The sequence below is a fragment of the Dendrobates tinctorius genome, unplaced genomic scaffold (assembly GCF_039654945.1).
Source record: "Dendrobates tinctorius isolate UK_male_01 unplaced genomic scaffold, ASM3965494v1 ptg000082l, whole genome shotgun sequence".
In the NCBI taxonomy this organism is placed as follows: domain Eukaryota; kingdom Metazoa; phylum Chordata; class Amphibia; order Anura; family Dendrobatidae; genus Dendrobates; species Dendrobates tinctorius.
This window is the reverse complement of record NW_027361750.1, coordinates 9,454,976-9,474,390: the sequence shown is the minus strand read 5'-3', so window position 1 is coordinate 9,474,390 and position 19,415 is coordinate 9,454,976. Positions and strand designations below refer to the sequence as shown.

Sequence of the window (19,415 nt, the reverse complement as noted above, 5' to 3'; positions counted from 1 at the left end):
ACCTGGTAGGTCCGCTCCCGGGCGTTCTGGTCGTACCAGCGCTTCTGGTCAGCCTGAGCCTGCGTCATGTTGTCATGCACCAACTGCGTCAAGGTCTGCATCTTGTCACGGAAGCGCATGACATAATCCACGATGGACACTTCTGTGGGGTTTGGCTCATCTTCCCAGGATTCTCTTATCAACCCAAGGGGTACCCGGACTCGCCTGCCATACAGGAGCTCGAAGGGGGAGAACCCGGTCGAGGCCTGCGGAACTTCTCTGTAAGCGAACAGCAGGTGTGGGAGGTACCGCTCCCAGTCGCGCCCGTGGGTCTCAACCAGTATGCGGAGCATCTGTTTGAGGGTACCGTTGAAGCGTTCACACAAACCATTAGTCTGTGGGTGATACGCACTCGATACCAGGTGCGTCACCTGCATTTTCTCACAGAGAGCCTCCATGAGGCGAGACATGAATTGAGTCCCTTGATCGGTAAGCATCTCCCTGGGAAATCCTACCCTTGAAAAGATGGTCACCAGTGCGTCAGCCACCTTATCTGCCCTGGTTGAAGACAGAGCTACTGCCTCTGGGTACCGGGTAGCGTAGTCTACAACGGTGAGAATGTATCGCTTTCCGGAGCTGCTGGGGACGGACAGCGGTCCTACAATGTCCACCGCGATTCTCTGGAAAGGCTCCTCGATCACCGGCAAAGGAATAAGGGGAGCCTTAAGAGCAGGCCCCGCCTTACACACTTTTTGACAGGTGGCACAGGAGCGGCAGTAGTGTGTTACATCTGTCCCCATCTTGGGCCAATGGAAGTGTTGAGACAGCCGTGCCTTTGTTTTGCCGATCCCCAAGTGTCCAGCGAGTGGAATCTCATGGGCAATCCGCAACAACTCAGTTCTGAACTGATAGGGGACGACCAACTGTCTTTCCCTCAACCACTCCTTTTTAGGATCTCCGGGTACTGTCTCCCGGTACAACCTTCCTCGTTCCCAGAACACCCTCTCCTTATCAGACTTGGAGGTGGGCGTCTTGGCGAGACCTCTCAATTTCTCCAGGCTGGCATCTGAGTGCAGAGCAGCCTGGAACTCCATGCTGGAGGCTGCCAGAAGTGACGTCAGGGTCCCCTCTTTACTGGGACCCTCTGGAACCGGCTCTGGGTTCACCTCTGGTTCAGTCTCTCCTGTAGCAGCAGAGGGTCCAGAAGACAGTGCGTTACCTGCGATCTGGGCACTCTGACTGCGTGTGACAGCTGCTATGTACTCTGCCTCCCTGGGGATTTCTACAGACCCACCAGCCGGTGCTGCCCTGGGCTCTACCTCCCCATCCACCCCCAACACTTCAGGAGCAGTGCTACTTATGGGCCAGTTACCTTCCTCGGTGGCACTGGTCAGCTGCATGGCATTACCTTCCTCATGGTCCCCATGCACCTCCCCATTCCCTTGAGCACAGTTGCTTGCTCCTGCCAGGGGGTCCTCAGCCGTCTCACTCCGCAGAGTGACCGGGCTGAGCACTTCGGTACCTGTGGACACATCTACCGCTTCAAAGAAAGGGTTAACGGGTTCAGTCGGCACAGATACATCAACATCATCATCATCCTTCCTAGGAAAAGAATGGTTATCAGTTTGCTTTGGTACATTCACATCAGCATCAGCATCATACCTGGGGAAAGAATGGTTGTTAGTAGGTAACACATTCAGTTTCCCATCATCATCAGGGTTAACGTTACCCTTATTATCAGTTTGGGGAAGGGTGTCAGGGACATAGTATGCAACCATCCTCCCCAAGTCAGTCCCCAATAAAACATCAGTGGGCAAATTTTCAGACACTCCCACCTCCCTCAACCCGCTCCCAGCACCCCAATCAAGAAAAACCCAGGCCACTGGCAAGGGACAACGGGTGCCTCCAATCCCGGTGACAGTCAGGGTTTTCCCCTCAACAAACTCTTCAGGGGCCGCCAGTCCAGGACGGATGAGGGTTCGTTCAGCCCCGGTGTCCTTGAGGCCTGTAGCAAGACGGGCCCCCACCTGAGCAGGTTGAACGTTGTCGTCAGCCCTCCCAACCACACCTCCCACCAAAAGAACAGAGGCGTTGGGCCCGGGGGCCTTGGCTGGGGGGTTCTTCGGCCTATTCGGACAGGCGTAAAAGAAGTGACCAGGCCGCTGGCAGTGGTGACACAGGCGACTGTCCGTAGCCGGCCTGTTGTTGGCAACAGGGACAGGGCCTCCGGAGGGACGGCTAGCTGGGGCACCGGGGTTGGTTGCAGGCTTACCCCCTTTCCAGCTGGTGGCGACTGGCCTCCGCGTCTCGGGCTTCCGGTTGGCCTCGTAGTTGTCGGCGATCTGCGCAGCTTTGTCCGCGTTCGTTGGTTCGCGGTCCAGGATGAACTATCGGACCTCAGCTGGGCAGAGATGCAGGAACTGGTCTTTGATCATCAGGTCCCATAGCTGCTCGAAGGATTCAACGGACAGTCCATGGATCCACTGGTCAAAGTGGGTCCTGAGTCCTTGCACCACATCACTGTAGCTATCGTGTGGGCCACGTTGGAGGTGCCGGAACTTCTTTCGGTATACCTCAGGTGTCAGCCGGTATTTGGCGATCAGCGCCTGCTTTATGGCGTCATAGTCGTCATCGGCTTCTGGCGGAAGAGAAGCAAATGCCTCCAGGGCTTTGCCTTTTAGCCCTGGGGTCAAGCACCTTGCCCATTGGTCTATAGGCAGCTGGTACTGTCTGCAGGCTTTCTCAAAGGCTCGCAGAAACGTGCTCAAATCCCCGTCCTTTTCCATCACGGGAAAATGCTCTGGCCGGGGTTTAGGAGTCTGTACGCTGCTGGGCTCCCTGCTTCGGGCTGTGGGGGCATTCCACCCCCGCTGGAGCATCTCCAGCTCATGGGCTCTCTGAGCTCGGCGCTCGGCTTGGGCCTCCTGCCGGTATAGCTGGATCATCTGCAGACGTCCCACATGGTCTTCGGCAGGGAGTTGCTGCAGGGCCAATTGCAGATAGGGGTCCAGGACTTCCTGGCTTCCGGACTGCACCAGCTGGACCCCTGCGGCTGCACCATCGGCACTGGTGCTGCCTTCTGCGCCCTGGCTCTCTTCCCATTGCACTAGAGCCGTGACCAACTGGGCTTTGGTCTTGTCGGTGACATCAATCTGCCTTGACGTGCACAGGGACCTCAGGGTGTCCTTATTAAGCTGCTTATAATAAGATTCTCCCCGCGTACCCATGGTTGCCAAATAAAAGATAGGAAAGAAAAACGAAGAAACGGGAGGGGATACTTGCACGTACACAAAAATGTCTCAGGACTAATAACCACTGAGTCTGTTCTCCAAAACCTATGATGCAGGATTCGCGCAGGAACCGTGCAGGTCTTTAGTGAGAGGGATGATTGCTCAAACCAAATCACTAATGCTCTAGGATTATCCCACCGCTCTGCCACCAATATGTGACGAACAGCCCACCGCCGTTCGTCCAAATACGGAGGCGACTGACGGGGGTCCCGCTGCCACCAAAACGCGACGGACAGCGGACCCTGTGTCACCACTATGTCACAGTCCCACCACTGACACGGGTGTATCAGCGGACGGAGGGACGAGACACAATGCCGGCACACGGCTATCACAGGCACAGTTGGGGTTATCTAAGTTATCCCACCACTGGCACCATGTGACAACAATATCCAGCAAGCTAATCTCGCTCTACAATTTGCCGCAGGGGGAGTTTAATTTGGATGCCCCACCACTGCTATCAATCTTCCAAGTACTGCGGGGATTTATGTATATCCCACTTTCTCAGTTCCACTTTGGAACTCGCAGCTCTCCGGCGCCCCCCTTACCCTCAGGTCAGTCAGGGAACTGCACCTAGGATAATTAGTCGCCGGACGGACTGCCTGTTGTGAACCGGCAATTAGGCTTCTGCAGTAAGGGAATTATCAATGCTGTGGCCGCAGCCCCTTATTAAGCAATATAAGACCCTTCTGTACTGCCAGCAAGCCGCAATAGCCGTACACAACGCGCTGCCACTTTTTCCTTTCAGTTGAGGCTGAGAGAAGCCAAATGGTGTAACAGCAGGGGGCCTCCTATTCCTAGTGTGAACACAGGCTGTAAAGGAGGGGGGTGACACTGCTCTGTGTGTGTGAAGGGAGGAGGGGTGAAGCTGCAGGGCCAGCAGCCTGGAGTGTCATATGTGCTGGATCTTTCTGGAAAGTTACAACAGAAAACATCATATTTTTGTAGGCAAAACCCCGTACCTCACAGACATTGTATATCACAACATTATTGTAGTGGTATATATGACTGGCACACTATTATAGGGGTATATATGACTGGCACACTATTATAGGGGCATATATGACTGGCACATTATTATAGGGGTATATATGACTGGCACACTATTATAGGGGTATATATATGACTGGCACACTATTATAGGGCCATATATGACTGGCACACTGTTATAGGGGTATATATGACTGGCACACTATTATAGGGGTATATATGACTGGCACACTATTATAGGGGTATATATGACTGGCACACTATTATAGGGGTATATATGACTGGCACACTATTATAGGGGTATATATGACTGGCACACTATTATAGGGCCATATATGACTGGCACACTGTTATAGGGGTATATATGACTGGCACACTATTATAGCGGTATACATATGACTGGCACACTATTATAGGGGTATATATGACCGGCACACTATTATAGGGGTATATATGACTGGCACACTATTATAGGGGTATATATGACTGGCACACTATTATAGGGACATATATGACGGGCACACTATTATAGGGGTATATATGAGTGGCACACTATTATCGGGGTATATATGACTGGCACACTATTATAGGAGTATATATGACTGGCACACTATTATAGGGGTATATATGAATGGCACACTATTATAGGGGCATATATGACTGGCACACTATTATAAGGGCATATGACTGGCACATTATTATAGGGGCATATATGACAGGCACACTATTATAGGGGTATATATGACTGGCACACTATTATAGGGGTATATATGACTGGCACACTATTATAGGGGTATATATGACTGGCACACTATTATAGGGGCATATATGACAGGCACACTATTATAGGGGTATATATGACTGGCACACTATTATAAGGGCATATGACTGGCACATTATTATAGGGGTATATATGACTGGCACACTATTATAGGGGCATATATGACAGGCACACTATTATAGGGGCATATGACTGACACACTATTATAGGGGTATATATGACTGGAACACTATTATAGGGGCATATATGACAGGCACACTATTATAGGGGTATATATGACTGGCACACTATTATAGGGGTATATATGACTGGCACACTATTATAAGGGCATATGACTGGCACATTATTATAGGGGTATATATGACTGGCACACTATTATAGGGGCATATATGACAGGCACACTATTATAGGGGCATATGACTGACACACTATTATAGGGGTATATATGACTGGAACACTATTATAGGGGCATATGACTGGCACACTATTATAGGGGCATATGACTGGCACATTATTATAGGGGTATATAACTGGAACACTATTATAGGGGCATATATGACTTGCACACTATTATACGGGCATATATGACTTGCACACTATTATAAGGGCATATGACTGGAACACTGTTATAGGGGCATATGACTGGCACACTATTATAGGGGTATATATGACTGGCACACTGTTCTAGGGGTATATATGACTGGCACACTATTATAGGGGTATATATGACTGGCACACTGTTATAGGGGTATATATGACTGGCACACTATTATAGGGGCATATATGACTGGCACACTATTATAGGGGTATATATGACTGGCACACTATTATAGGGGTATATATGACTGGAACACTATTATAGGGGTATATATGACTGGCACACTATTATAAGGGCATATGACTGGCACATTATTATAGGGGTATATATGACTGACACACTATTATAGGGGTATATATGACTGACACACTATTATAGGGGTATATATGACTGGAACACTATTATAGGGGCATATGACTGGCACATTATTATAGGGGTATATATGACTGACACACTATTATAGGGGTATATATGACTGGCACACTATTATAGGGGTATATATGACAGGCACACTATTATAGGGGTATATATGACTGGAACACTATTATAGGGGCATATATGACTGGCACACTATTATAGGGGTATATATGACTGGCACACTATTATAGGGGTATATGACTGGCACATTATTATAGGGGTATATATGACTGACACACTATTATAGGGGTATATATGACTGACACACTATTATAAGGGCATATGACTGGCACATTATTATAGGGGTATATATGACTGACACACTATTATAGGGGTATATATGACTGACACACTATTATAGGGGTATATATGACTGGAACACTATTATAGGGGCATATGACTGGCACATTATTATAGGGGTATGTAACTGGAACACTATTATAGGGGCATATATGACTTGCACACTATTATAGGGGCATATGACTGGAACACTGTTATAGGGGCATATATGACTGGCACACTGTTCTAGGGGTATATATGACTGGCACACTATTATAGGGGCATATATGACTGGCACACTGTTATAGGGGTATATATGACTGGCACACTATTATAGGGGTATATATGACTGGCACATTATTATAGGGGCATATATGACTGGCACACTATTATAGGGGTATATATGACTGGCACACTATTATAGGGGCATATGACTGGCTCCCATCTGATGGTGACCCCACTCGGCCATACCCAGGTGAGGTCTTCCTGACTGGCCCCACAGGTGACGGCGCCGGTACTGCTCACATAACACTTTGTGCACGCGGCTATAACGTACAATAACGAGCAGGTCCCGTCACTCACCGGCCGCAGCTCCTTCAGCCTCCCGGTGCTCGCGCCGCTCCATGCGCTCTGTGTATTGTGTAACTACACAGCCCGGAACAGCGTGCGTTACTATGGAGACAAAGTTACCGCGCAGGCGCACAACCAGCCATCCCCTGCTGAGAGGAGACAGGTTGTACTTGTCAACCCATGTGCCGACCGCCAGACACCTGAAAGACTTGCTGATATTTGTAGTTCCACTGCCCGTAACCGTAACGCTATCCACTGATCTTATGGTTTGCCTGCTGCTGTTTTGGGAAGAAGAAAAAACTCTCCTTTTATGTTGAACTTATCTACTTTAATTGGAACCTGTCAGCACTTTTTTTGGGCTACCAGCTAAAAATATAATTGAATTTAGTGTCACCCCTATGCATTACACAACTACTTCTGTTACCCCCTGACTCCCCAGGTGTCACCCATAAGTACCTTTTTTAATCCTCCTGCGCTGTATGGTAATCTGTTCTGTCCGGTCTGATGGACGTGGCTTAATGTCCGTCTCTCCCCCAACCTCTGCTTGCTGTACGTATTCCTTGCTGTGAATTTCACAGATTACGTATAGTTTTCGCGCTTGCGCATTCAAATGCCATCTAGTGCATGCGCAGTATGCTTTTCCCAACTGTGGGCAAAGCAGAAAAGCAGTAGTGCGCATGCGCTGGCATACACGCTTGCTTTCTATGGCCATAGGTATTTCACTGCCATTTCTGTGTTCCCTCTTGCCTGGCTCAAGATGTAGACTGCCCAGCCATGACTCAGTTTCTCGCTGCAAGTACTCGGCCAGTACCTCCACGGTGTGTCTGTTGTCATCCAAAGACATCATCTTCAAAACAGCCTGCTGACGCTTACTACTAGCTGTTCGACAGTGGGACACCTCGTGTGCAACACTGGCAGCTGCGGATGGAGTGCTCGTGCGACTGCGCTCTGTCGACGAGCTTTCGCTTCTGGAGGAGGAGGAGGGTTGAACGCCTACAGCCAACTGTTTCCTATACCGTGGGCTAGGCAGCACTGTCCCACCGCCACTGTCCCCTGTGGACCCTGCATCCACCACATTCACCCAGTGCGCAGTGATGGACACGTAACGGCCCTGGCCATGCCTACTGGCCCATGCATCTGTTGTGAGGTGCACCTTTCCACTCACTGATTGTTTGAGTCCATGGACAATGCGGTCTTTCACATGCAGGTGGAGGGCAGGGATGGCTTTTCTAGTGCCAACTGGGTAGGTCATAGCGTGGGACAGCGTAGGCCATCAGCTCTCGTAACGCTGCGCTTTCAACCAAATGGAAGGGCATCATCTCTAATGAGATCAGTTTAGCAATGTAGGTGTTCAAAGTCAGTGTACGCGGATGAGAGGATGAGTACTTTCTTGTCCTACTAAGAGTCTCTGCTAGGGTGAGCTGGACTTGAGAGCTGCATATGGTGGAACTAGCGGTGGACATGGTGGACTGAGAGGGGGTTGGTGATGGTGCTGATGGCCTAGATTCTTTCGATGAAAAACATTGTGATTCCCTGACTGGCCTTGCGATGACACCTCAACATTTCTTGCTGGTGGTGTGCTAACCGGTGGGCTTACAGTGGGGGAAGCGATGTAGCCTTGCTGACTATCTTCAGTCGGAGCAGGTGCACGTGTGCTACCTGAGGTTTTGTAGTCCGTCCACGCTTGCAAGTGCATGGTGTTTACATGTCTAAGCATTCAACTGGTATTCAAATTTCGGAGATTTTTCCCTCGGCTAAAGGTCCTTCCGCACTCCTTACAGATAACCTTTGCCTCATCAATAGGATTTGGTCAAAAAAGTGCCACACTGCACTCTTCCTACTATGGGAAAAATTTTGAGGGCTTGGAAGCTGTGCTAATTTGACCGTCTGGCCAAGCTGTCCTTCAACTCTTTTTGTTTTTTTAACACGTTTTTGACTGCTACGGGCCTGCCAGATAACCGCAGCTGCGATGTCGATGCCTGCTGTGGATCCTCCTCTTCAGAGCTATTGCCAGCGGCACTCTCTTCCCCCAATGGATGCCAACACGGGTCAACAACTGGGTCATCCATCATCTCCTCTTCAATTTCATCTGCACCTTCCTCTGTGTCACCGTGTAAGGTGGTATAGTATGCGGGAAGGGGCACCTGAGTCTCATCAGGGTCAGAATCTGGCTCAGTAGACAGCGAGGGCAATGTAGTGCTCTGGGTAAATGTACCAGCAGAATCATATAGCACTGGCTGTGCATCAGTGCACTCCATGTCATATTCATCTTGGACTGGGGAATTCAGGATTTCACTTGATAACTTAGGCATGGTATGTGAAAAGAGCTCCAGGGAGTAATCTGAAGTGTGGCCTGCCGCATCCTTCACTTTTGGTGGAGGTGAAGGACACAAGGAAAGGTGTTGTTCCTGACCAGGAGCCTGCACTGCCTACTCAGTGCTTGCAGGTTTTGAAACTTCAAAAGAGGAGGCGATAGAGCTGGAGGCTGTTTTGGCAATATAAGCCAAAACCTGTTCCTGATGCTCCGGCTTTAAAAGCGGTTTACCTACTCCCAGAAAAGGGAGCCTTCCAGGCCTTCTGGAGCCAGATGATGACGCAGGCTCAACACCTCCTGCCTTAGGTGCTATTGTGCTTTTGGCACTACCAGCAGATGCACCACCACCACTATCAGTACCAGCTGGCCGCCCGCCCATGTCCGTAGGCTTTTCCACCATACTTCCTCATGTTTGGGAAAATGTACCAAAAATACCAGCAGATATATGGTACTGTTTGAGGAGCGTACAGCTGTATACGGTGTAGGGAAAAATTTAAATCTCTGTATTTATTTCAGAGTCACACACAGACGCACACTCAGTATGGATCTGACCGTAATACACACAGCAGATATATGGTACTGTATGAGGAGCGTACAGCTGTATACGGTGTAGCGAAAACGTAAATCTCTGTATTTATTTACAGAGTCACACACAGACGCTCTCTCAGTATGGGTTTCACCGTAATACAAACTGCAGATATATGGTACTGTATCAGAAGCGTACAGCTGTATACGGTGTAGGGGAAAATTTAAATCTCTGTATTTATTTCCGGAATCACACACAGATAGTCAGCATGTATTTGTCCGTGATACCAGCTGGTACACGGTAGTGTGTGAGGAGCGTACAGCTCTATACGGTGTGGGAAAAAATGAACGGTCGGTAACTGTTCAGAAAAAAAAAAATAAAAGTATTAGTGCAGTGTAAAAAGCAGTCTGCACAGCAGTGTACACACAGCAATACAGCTATCAGGCAGCCTAATAACCAGCGCTGCTGCACACAAGAAAATCCTCTGTCACTGCACACTAACTGTACAGCACAATTGCTATCAGCACAAGCACATAAGAATTTCTTAGATCTTTACAGCCCTAACTCTCTCCCTACTGATAAACAGCAACCTCTCCCTACTGTTAAGATCGGCAGAAGTAAAATGGAGGTCGGCGGTCAGGGCTTTTATAGACACTATGACTCCCCCCAAAGCAAGCCAATCTCTGCAATGCCCTTCTCTACGATGGTGGCGGACGCTGCACATGTCATCTCGTTGCCCACAGTGTACGTCCTTGCTCATTGGCTGAAAAAAAGGCACCTGCAAGCATTCTGGGAAATCCGACTTTGGCGCTCGTTTTGCTGACCTCATGGACGACTTCATGCTATGATCGGGTTTCGGTCGGCGAAACCCGACTTTGGCATAAGTCGGCGACTTATGAATCTGGCCGACCTGTTTCGCTCAACTCTGTTGAGTATGGCTTACAGCCAATGAAAATCACAAAGTCATTATCTCATTAATTTAGAATACTTTATAACACCACCTTGAAAAATTATTTTAAAATTCGAAATGTTGGCCTACTGAAATATATTTTCAGTAGGCCGCTTCTGGCAATGTCTACAAGTGGGCCTGCTTTACAGTCTGGAGAACAGGCAGCTGGTCCTTCAGTGAAAAAAAGTTTTTTATAGTTCCAGCACACGATGTGAAAAAATTAAGAAAAGCCTTTATTTAATCCATAATTAAAAAATGCAATTCCAGTGATGATAAAAGCATGTGTAGGCTGCCATTGTATTTTTTAGGTCTTACTGCCAGAGGCAGAAGGCCTGTGACAGGCCATTCATGCCCTAGTTTATTCACTGGGTCTTCCAGATTGGCATCAAGGCAGTTGGAGACAGAGTGATAAGTGGGTTTGCATGTAGGGAAGTGGACTGACCTATGGACCTGTCTGAAGAGGAACAGTGAATGTAAGGTGGACAGTATGTGAATTTGTATATACATGTGGGAAAACAGCTGGAATTAGGAAGAGATGGTGTAGGACCGGGTTTTGGCCACTAGGGGGAGACAAGAGAAGGAGACGGTGCAGTACTGAGGTTTGGCCACAAGAGAGAGACAAGAGAAAGTAGGGAATGAATGCGGCCTCCATTAAGCATGGGCGGGCCCTGCTGATGGGAGACTGAGTATCCTTTTACAAAGAATACTGCCCCCGCGGCTACTATGCCGTGGCAGTTATAGTGTACCCTGAAGAATGCGGAACCCCGTGAAGGGGAGGTGGACTCCTGGGTCTCGGGCACTGCGGACACTCGGGGCTCAGGGACAGTCATGACATCCTGGGTGCACCACGGCTGTGGAGTTCCTTGCTGTTGGCGGAACATCAGCTGTTACAGAACCCCCCAGCACCCCGAATAGGAGATGCATGTATCATAGTTGTAATGTGAGATGTATGCCCTTAATGCAGCAACCGACCGGCTACGACCCCTGGGCAGAGGTAAACGAGAAATCCCACTTTTGACCTCCCTCCACCTTTGTAAATCCCATGGCTATTGTAATGTACGTCTGGCGTCTTAATTGGAGCCTGTTATCTACTGACCCGAGACATATTGATTGTCCTGCCCTCTGTATGTATATATATTCTGAGACCGAAGAGTAAAATGTTGTTACACTGGAAATACGTGGAGAAGCCGTGATCTTTTATATGTTCCTATGTTACAAAGCCTTTCAAGCCAGCGTCCTTCATTCAGAAGTGAGGGAAAGCAGAGTGGACCTCCTGAGAAACGGGGTGGTAATGTAAAGCGGTATTACAGCACAGAAGACCCTGTTACATCGGCCATCAGGAGACGGCCCGGAGCACCGCTGAAAACGGACTACCGGGACTGCTGTGTGCTGTTGCGCAGCATGGGGACTGTTCCACGTCCCCTCGGGGTAAAATACCCCAACTCTTGACACGGCAGGGATGTATGGGGGTACTTTCCGCAAAGGAAATGGGAGCGCTAATGTTTGCTAAATAGTTTAAGTGTTAAAATTATTAAAAAACGTAGTATATGTTGAAATTATATATAGCTAGTTCAAAATGTTATACAAGAATGATTCAACAGGTCCAAAGTGCGAAACCAGAGAAAAATGCTTGCCATGACTGATTATACTTGAAGGTACAAGATGGTTTGCAAAACTGGAACAGACAGTGGTCCATAGATCAGGTCTTAGCTGAAAAGATACCCAGAGTAAAAGAGGGGGGCACACGATGACCTGGTAGGCTGGAACCTCGGCCGTGTCACCCTAGAGTGGAACGCAATTCTGAAGGTGAGAAAAGTGGGGAGAGCACCCGTTGAAGAAGTTCGGGTGGTCCTACCCAAGTAAAAAGGAATTGTCATAGAAGCGCACACGCCTGCGAGTAGCCGTAAGCTACTCGGAGCATGATTGCTCCTGGCTCTGTTCAGCATCCCGCGTATTCCGGGCTTTGCTTAACAACCGGTCAGGCAAAAGAAGGTGGGGAAGTTTAAGAAGGGAAAATGAAGGGGACGAGATTGTTGAGGACGACAATGGTAAAAGGAAGGGGGTATGTAGGGAAGTGGATTGACCTATGGACCTGTCTGAAGAGGAGCAGTGAATGTAAGGTGGGCAGTACGTGAATTTGTATATACATGTGGGGAAACAGCTGCAATTAGGAAAATAGGTGTAGGACTGGGTTTTGGCCACTAGGGGGAGACCAGGAACAGCAGGAGGAGACGGTGCAGTACTGAGGTTTGGCCACTAGAGGGAGACAAGAGAAAGTAGGGAAAGGTCTTAACAGCAGCTAATGCTTAAGAAACCGCATAGTCATGGTGGGCGGAGTTACGGGGGCTCATGAGGGGAATTCCCAGGAAAGGGGATAAAAGAGAGAGAGAGGGAGCCAAGAAAAAGAATCCAGTCCGGGAGGAGTTGAGTGTAGCTGAGGAGAAGGCAAAAGAAGGACGAGCTCCGAAAAGGGACTGGAAGGAGAGACAGTCGGGGGGGTGGCCCTGACAGGATAGCCGCAGGACAGAGGATGCCCAGGGTACCAGACGGATGGACTCGGACAGGCGAAGCGCTGTGGTGGGAGGCCTATGGCAGCCACAGTGATAGAACCGCAAGGAACGTCACTTTAAAGGAAAGCAGGAGGTGAAAGGTACTCGGGGCTGTGTGTACGGAAGCTGTCGTGTTGCTGTGGTCGTCGGAAGGACAGCCAATAAAAAGGACCTGTTGAACACACATCGGTTTCTGTCTCCAGTCTGTTCGCGGTGAAAATGGGACCACCCCCAGTCAGCACACGTACCTACATGCACATATGGCCACACTTTTCCAGGATGTCCACCGATGCCTTGACCATATAGAAGCCGACCTTCAGAGACCGGCACAACATTTTTTAATGCTATAGAGTGGGGCATGTCGACACACCTTACGCCTGATCTCCAGCTAACTGTGATGCAAAACTGCAATGCTGCTTATGTTCAGGCTATGCAGCAAACACGCTTCTTAATGCAGACACCAATGGCATTTCTGGCTGTCCCGCTGTAGGAGGAGGGGCCCCCGCTGAGTGTCAGGGCCGGAACCAAGGGGACCGTCATCTAGGTTCCTAAGAGGTCCGTTTCCGGGGAGCAGAGTTAGGGGACGGACCGCTGGGACTTCCAGGACAGTTGGGGGAGGAGCCTCTATAAAAGGGGTGGGGAGTGCCAGTCAGAGTGAGTCAGCAGAACGGGAGAGAAGGAGCATGAGACCGTGGGAGCGCCAGGGAGCTAGAACCACGAGCAGCAACCAGAGAGGAGGACAGCGACAGGAGGGAGACTCTTGGTGGACCAAAGGGAGACGGAGCCGACCGACAGAAGACCACCACTTCACTCCAGCCCGCGGCCGTTGCCGCCTCGCTTCAGCTTGCGGCTGCAGCCTGCCCGCAGCCACCTGCGGCCGATGCTGCCTCATTCCAGCTCATGGTTGCGGCTTGCCCGCACTCCCCCAGTGCGGCCTGCCCGCAGCCACCCGCGGCCGATGCTGCCTCACTCCAGCTCGCGGCTGCGGCCTGCCCAATGCTGCTCGCAGCCGTTGCCGCTGCCCTCCCGACCGCTGCTGTGGCTTGTCCATTGCCGCCCGCAACCGCCACTGCCCCGCTCCAGTCCACGGCAGGGGCCGGCTGTCGCCTGCCGTGGGTCCCCTAGTGCGGCCTACCAACCACCACTCAGCACCGCCGTTGCCCGCCCCTGTCCAGGGGCTGCGGCCTCCACTCTCCCACTCCCAGGCAGTATCCCGCTGCCTCTGCTGGGGGATATTCCGCCAAAGAACTCTTCTAGGGCATGTTGTGCCCTTGCGTCGCCTGGGTGTCGGAACGCCCGAAGACTGCGCCAGATCCTCAGTGGCTGGGCCCAGCAGCTGTGACTCCAAAGCAACATCGAACAGGATGCCGAGGGACGTCAGGACGGATAAGTGACACATCATAACTAAGGACCCATAGTTGGCCATACCGCGGCCCTATAGTGACCGGCCTTTGCCCGAGTAGTCGTGTTCTCACAATCAGTGTTTGCTTGTATTTGGTCCCTGCGAGGACAATTTCTGTTATCTTGTTTGGTTGCTTAGGATAGCCCTACTGGCATCTATCTATAAAAAGTTACTACCTAAAGTTCAATCTGTCTCGCGTCTCGTCACTGCATCCCGCGTACCTGCCATTACCACATTTGGCGTAGTCGGCAGGATGCAGTCCCCGAGCGCGGACAACGGCACCCCAGACCAGATCGGGGCCATAGACTCAGCAAATAACGAGGGCCCCCGGTCCAGCATTTCTTTGGGGGCTATGCTAAGCAACCTGCCTAGGTTCTCCGGCTCCAACACCATGCTGTGGAGCTGGACAGAGTGAATGCGGGGGCTCTTCCCAATGCATCCGATGACCTCTGACCTGGAAGCTGAGGTAGCTCTCATGGCATTAGATGGGGAGGCCCGGGATTCAGTAATGTTGAGGCCCCCGGGACACCGCAACACCTTTGATAGGGACCTGCGGATTCTAGAAAGAGGCCCATGGGCATCCAACAAATGTGGGAGAGTTAAGGACCCGGTTGTTCAGTCGAATGCAGGGAGAGGGGGAGACCATCACCCAGTATATGAATGTCCTCCAGGAGTTATACATGGCCATCGAGCGGAAGGACAGCGTAGGGGTAGGACATTACCCTACGCGACCTGTTAGTAACTGGATTCCGAGACTCGTTAATAAAGCAGGCATTACGGGAGCAGGTCCGAGTGAACCCACATATGGATTTCTCTGAGGTGGGGAGTCAGGCACGTGCTCGAGAGCAGGAGCAGGGAATGACGGTCCCCGTGGGGAAGGTCCGGAGTGTGGAGGCCTCTGTGAACGCTGTCGGAGAGCCCCAATGGATAGAAGAGATGAAACAAGAGCTGAAGAACATCAGGGCCGAGTTGGCCGAAGTGAAAAGAAAGACCGATGTCACGACTGGGCGGCCTAGATTCAATCCCGGGCCCTGGGGGCCTCGCAATGCCCGGAGCGGCCGGCCCTCGGAGCCCCGGTTCTATGAGTGCGGGGAGCTGGGCCCCTTCGCATGAGAGTGTCTGCGGCGTGGGGATGCCCACCCCGGCGGCCATTAAACTAGAGGGCTCTGGGCTGGGGGGACACCGCTCGGAGCAAAAAGCCACGACATGGGGTGGTGGAAGTCCCGAAGATCTGGTCGCAAAATGTCCAGTGGTATGGGCAGAAGACGAGGGCCACGCAGTACGATGCGTAGTGGACATGGGGTCGCAAGTAACGACCAAGCCTGCAACTTACTTTCGGCAGCATTTTCCCAAGGCAGCGAGACCCCAGTGGGGGTCCCTGATAAGACTGGTAGTCACCAATCAACTACCGGTCCCGGTCACCGGAGTGGTTTGGATGCAGATGACGCTGTGTGGCAAATCCCTCGGCCACCGGGGGTGATCCTGACCCAAGGGGAAACCAATAACAAACATCCAGTCATCCTGGGTATGAACATACTGCGGGAGTTTGGTAATTTACTCCTCAATGACACCACGCAAGAGACCCTAGCCAGTGGGGTTCCCGCACGCCTCAAGGGCAGGTCTTCCAGCAGTTGGTGCTGCGAGTTCTCCAAGACTGCCAGGAGGGCGAGGCACTGGGCAAAGTCATCGTGCCAGCGGCTCCCCCGTTTGTGCGGCCCCCCGGGCAGACAGTAGTGGTCCGGGTCCCAGTGCCTTTGGAGGTGATGCAGGTGGAGCCGTGCTATTCGGAACGCCTGCACCCTGGCATACTGGTGGCCCGCTCCCTGACCACTGTGCGGAGAGGGACCGTCCTGGTGCGCTGTGTCAACCTAGAAGACCAAAACATCATCTTAAAGCCCCAGGCCGAAATGACCAAGCTGGTGAGGCCTTTGGAGGAGGTGCTGCCAGCCCCTACGGTCCAATTAAAGGTGCAACCCAAGGACCCTTGGGCAGTGACTATTCGAACTCTGCAGACTGCTGAGTCCTCGACCCAGGAAAAGGGCCGAAACATCCTGGAAAGAATGCGGGCCGAACTCTCCGGCCTGACTCCAGCCCAACTTATTCCAGGTAGAATCACTACTAGGACAGTACCACGAGGTATTTGCCAGCCACGAGGATGATTTTGGATGCACCACAGCCATCACGCATGGAATTCCCACGGCAGGAACGGCCCCCATCCGGGAATGATATCGGCAAATCCCTCCACAGCTATACCAGGAGGTGAAAACTTTACTGGGCTAAATGCTGTGGAAGGGGGTCATATGAGAAGGCCAGAGCCCCCGGGCAGCTCCCATCGTGTTGGTTCACAAAAAGGATGGCACCCTGCGGTTCTGTGTGGACTATCGGAAACTGAACGCCTGCACCATCAAAGACTCGTACCCGCTGCCCCGCATAGAAGAGTCCCTGTCCGCCTTGGGGAAGGCGACATACTTCTCGACTTTAGATCTGGCCAGTGGGTACTGGCAGGTGCCGATGTCGGAGGAAGACAGTGCCAAGACGGCGTTCATTCTCCCCATGGGACTGTTTGAGTTCAATCGGATGCCTTCGGGCTGGCCAACGCCCTGGGGACCTTTCAGAGGCAGATGGAGCGGTGTCTGGGAGATCTCAACTTTGAGGCCATGCTGATATATCTGGACGATATCATCATCTATGCCGCCACGTGTGAGGACCACCTGTGGCGGTTGGGGCAGGTGCTCGGCCAACTGCAGAAGTATGGGTTGAAGGTAAAACCCCAGAAATGCCACCTGTTTCGCACTCAGATCGAATATCTTGGGCACATCGTCTCTGCCGAGGGTGTTAGACCGTCCCTGGAAAAGGTTGCCGCCATCCAGGGATGGCCTACCCCCGAGACGGGGGTAAAAGACGTGCAGGCCTTCCTGGGGTTGGCCGGATACTACCGTCGTTTCGTAAAGAATTTTGCACGCCGAGCCCGAGCCCTGCAGGACTTGCTAAAGGGGGCTCCTGCCGGGGCGAATGGGCGGAAAATCCAGTGGCAACAGCCGCAAGAGGAAGCCTTCCAAGACCTTAAGGCTGCACTCTCGGGTGCCCCAGTGTTAGCTTATGCGGATTTCTCACAACCGTTCATACTGCACACCGACGGGAGCCTCCACAGGCTAGGGGCTGTATTGTCACAAGTTCAAGACGGCCGGGAGAGAGTGATCACCTATGGTAGCCGATCACTTCATGACTCCAAACGTAACCCTGACAATTACAGCTCCTTTAAGCTCGAGCTCATCGCGGTAGTGTGGGCCATGACGGAGCGGTTCGCAGAGTACCTGGCGGGCTCCGAAGTGGTGGTGCGGACCGACAACAACCAGCTGGCCCACCTGGAAATTGCCAAACTAGGAGCTCTGGAGCAGCGATGGGTAGCCCAGATGGCCAAGTTCAACTGTTATGAGCTCATTTTCTGCTCCACCAGCTGGGAGTTCTTCCGTTCTCCCTCTGGTAGTGACAGGAGGTAGTGAGGTTAGTTTAATTGGTAATGGTCTGCCACCTGACTAGGAGGATAGTGATTGGATCTCCGGAGTATCAGGCTGGATATAAGACAGCCAACACACTATCCTGTTGCTGGTGATTCAGTCTGTTTCTCAGGTCTTGGACTTCAGCTCTGCTCCAGTCATCTCAAGTTAAGTTTGTTTTTTGCTAATGTTCACACTTGCTCTTGTTGGTCAACTCAGTTTTTGTGTGGTCAGCCAGCCCGGCTGGGCTGTGCTGAATTTCCACTCTTATTTATCTGTATTTGACAATTTGCCTTTTTGTCCTTTATTAGATTGGCCTCTTTTTGCTCTGTCTCAGAATATTCCAGAGTGCTGATATAGTGGGAGAAGTCTAGTGACTTCAGGGTTAATTTTGTTATCAGAAGCGTTGGACATTATTTTTGGTAGGGTTTTTTGGCAGATTTCAGACAGTTTCTTTCCTTTCCTGTCCTTTCAAGTTAGTTTGGCCCCATCGTTTGCTCAGCCTATTTTTCTGCCTTTGTTTGTGTTTTCATCTTGCTTCACCGTCAATACATGTGGGGGGCTGTCTTTCCTTTGGGGTCTGCTCTGGGGAGTTAGTTTTCCTCTTTTCTTACTTTATGCTTATTTAGCTCTCCGGTTGTGACGAGGCGTCCAGGGCCAGCATAGGCACGCTCCACGACTGCTTCTAGTTGTGTGTTAAGATCAGGGCTCTACAGTCTGCATAGTTACCAACCTCTCTGGTTTTCTGAGACTATTCTTACTGCACATGACTTTATTACAATGATTTTACCATTCAGTATGCTTTGCGTACATATTTGGAGTGTGTGTTGGCACAGTGCTTCCAACATACCTTTTACGGATTATACTTTTATACAGCGCCAACACAGATTGCAGCACTTACTAATCCAGACAGGACATGTACAAAAAACACCACAGATTAGAAAGGAATGCATGGTAAGACTGTCTGCAACCAAGGAGCCGGGGCCTGATCACAAGAGCTGACAATCTGAGGACACAGCAATGCTGAATAACAGTCTACACTGCGTCACTAGATCCTTATACAGGTGGAGAATGAGGCCCTCACTTTACAGGCAAAGACCTGGAACGAGGACTGTGGAAAACGGATTAATATTAAAAAAAGAGCCGTTAAAAGAGCCAAAAGAGCCGGCTCTTTATGGTGAGCGGAGCCGAATGAGCCGGATCGCCAAAAAGAGCCGAACTTCCCATCACTAGGAGACACATCTCCCAGCGGGACCTTCCACCACGGACCAACCAGG

General features: G+C 51.0%; 1 protein-coding gene across 2 annotated transcripts in view; it reads right to left on the bottom strand.

Moving 5' to 3' along the window:
• The window catches only part of PPP1R42 (protein phosphatase 1 regulatory subunit 42), a 130,522-nt gene extending 123,475 nt beyond the window's left edge, over positions 1-7,047 (bottom strand). For both annotated transcript variants that reach the window (XM_073583885.1, XM_073583886.1), the window contains exon 1: positions 6,914-7,047. The gene's annotated coding sequence lies outside the window, so the exon portion shown is untranslated. The remainder of the gene's footprint in view (positions 1-6,913) is intronic.
• Positions 7,048-19,415: the final 12,368 nt, after the last annotated feature.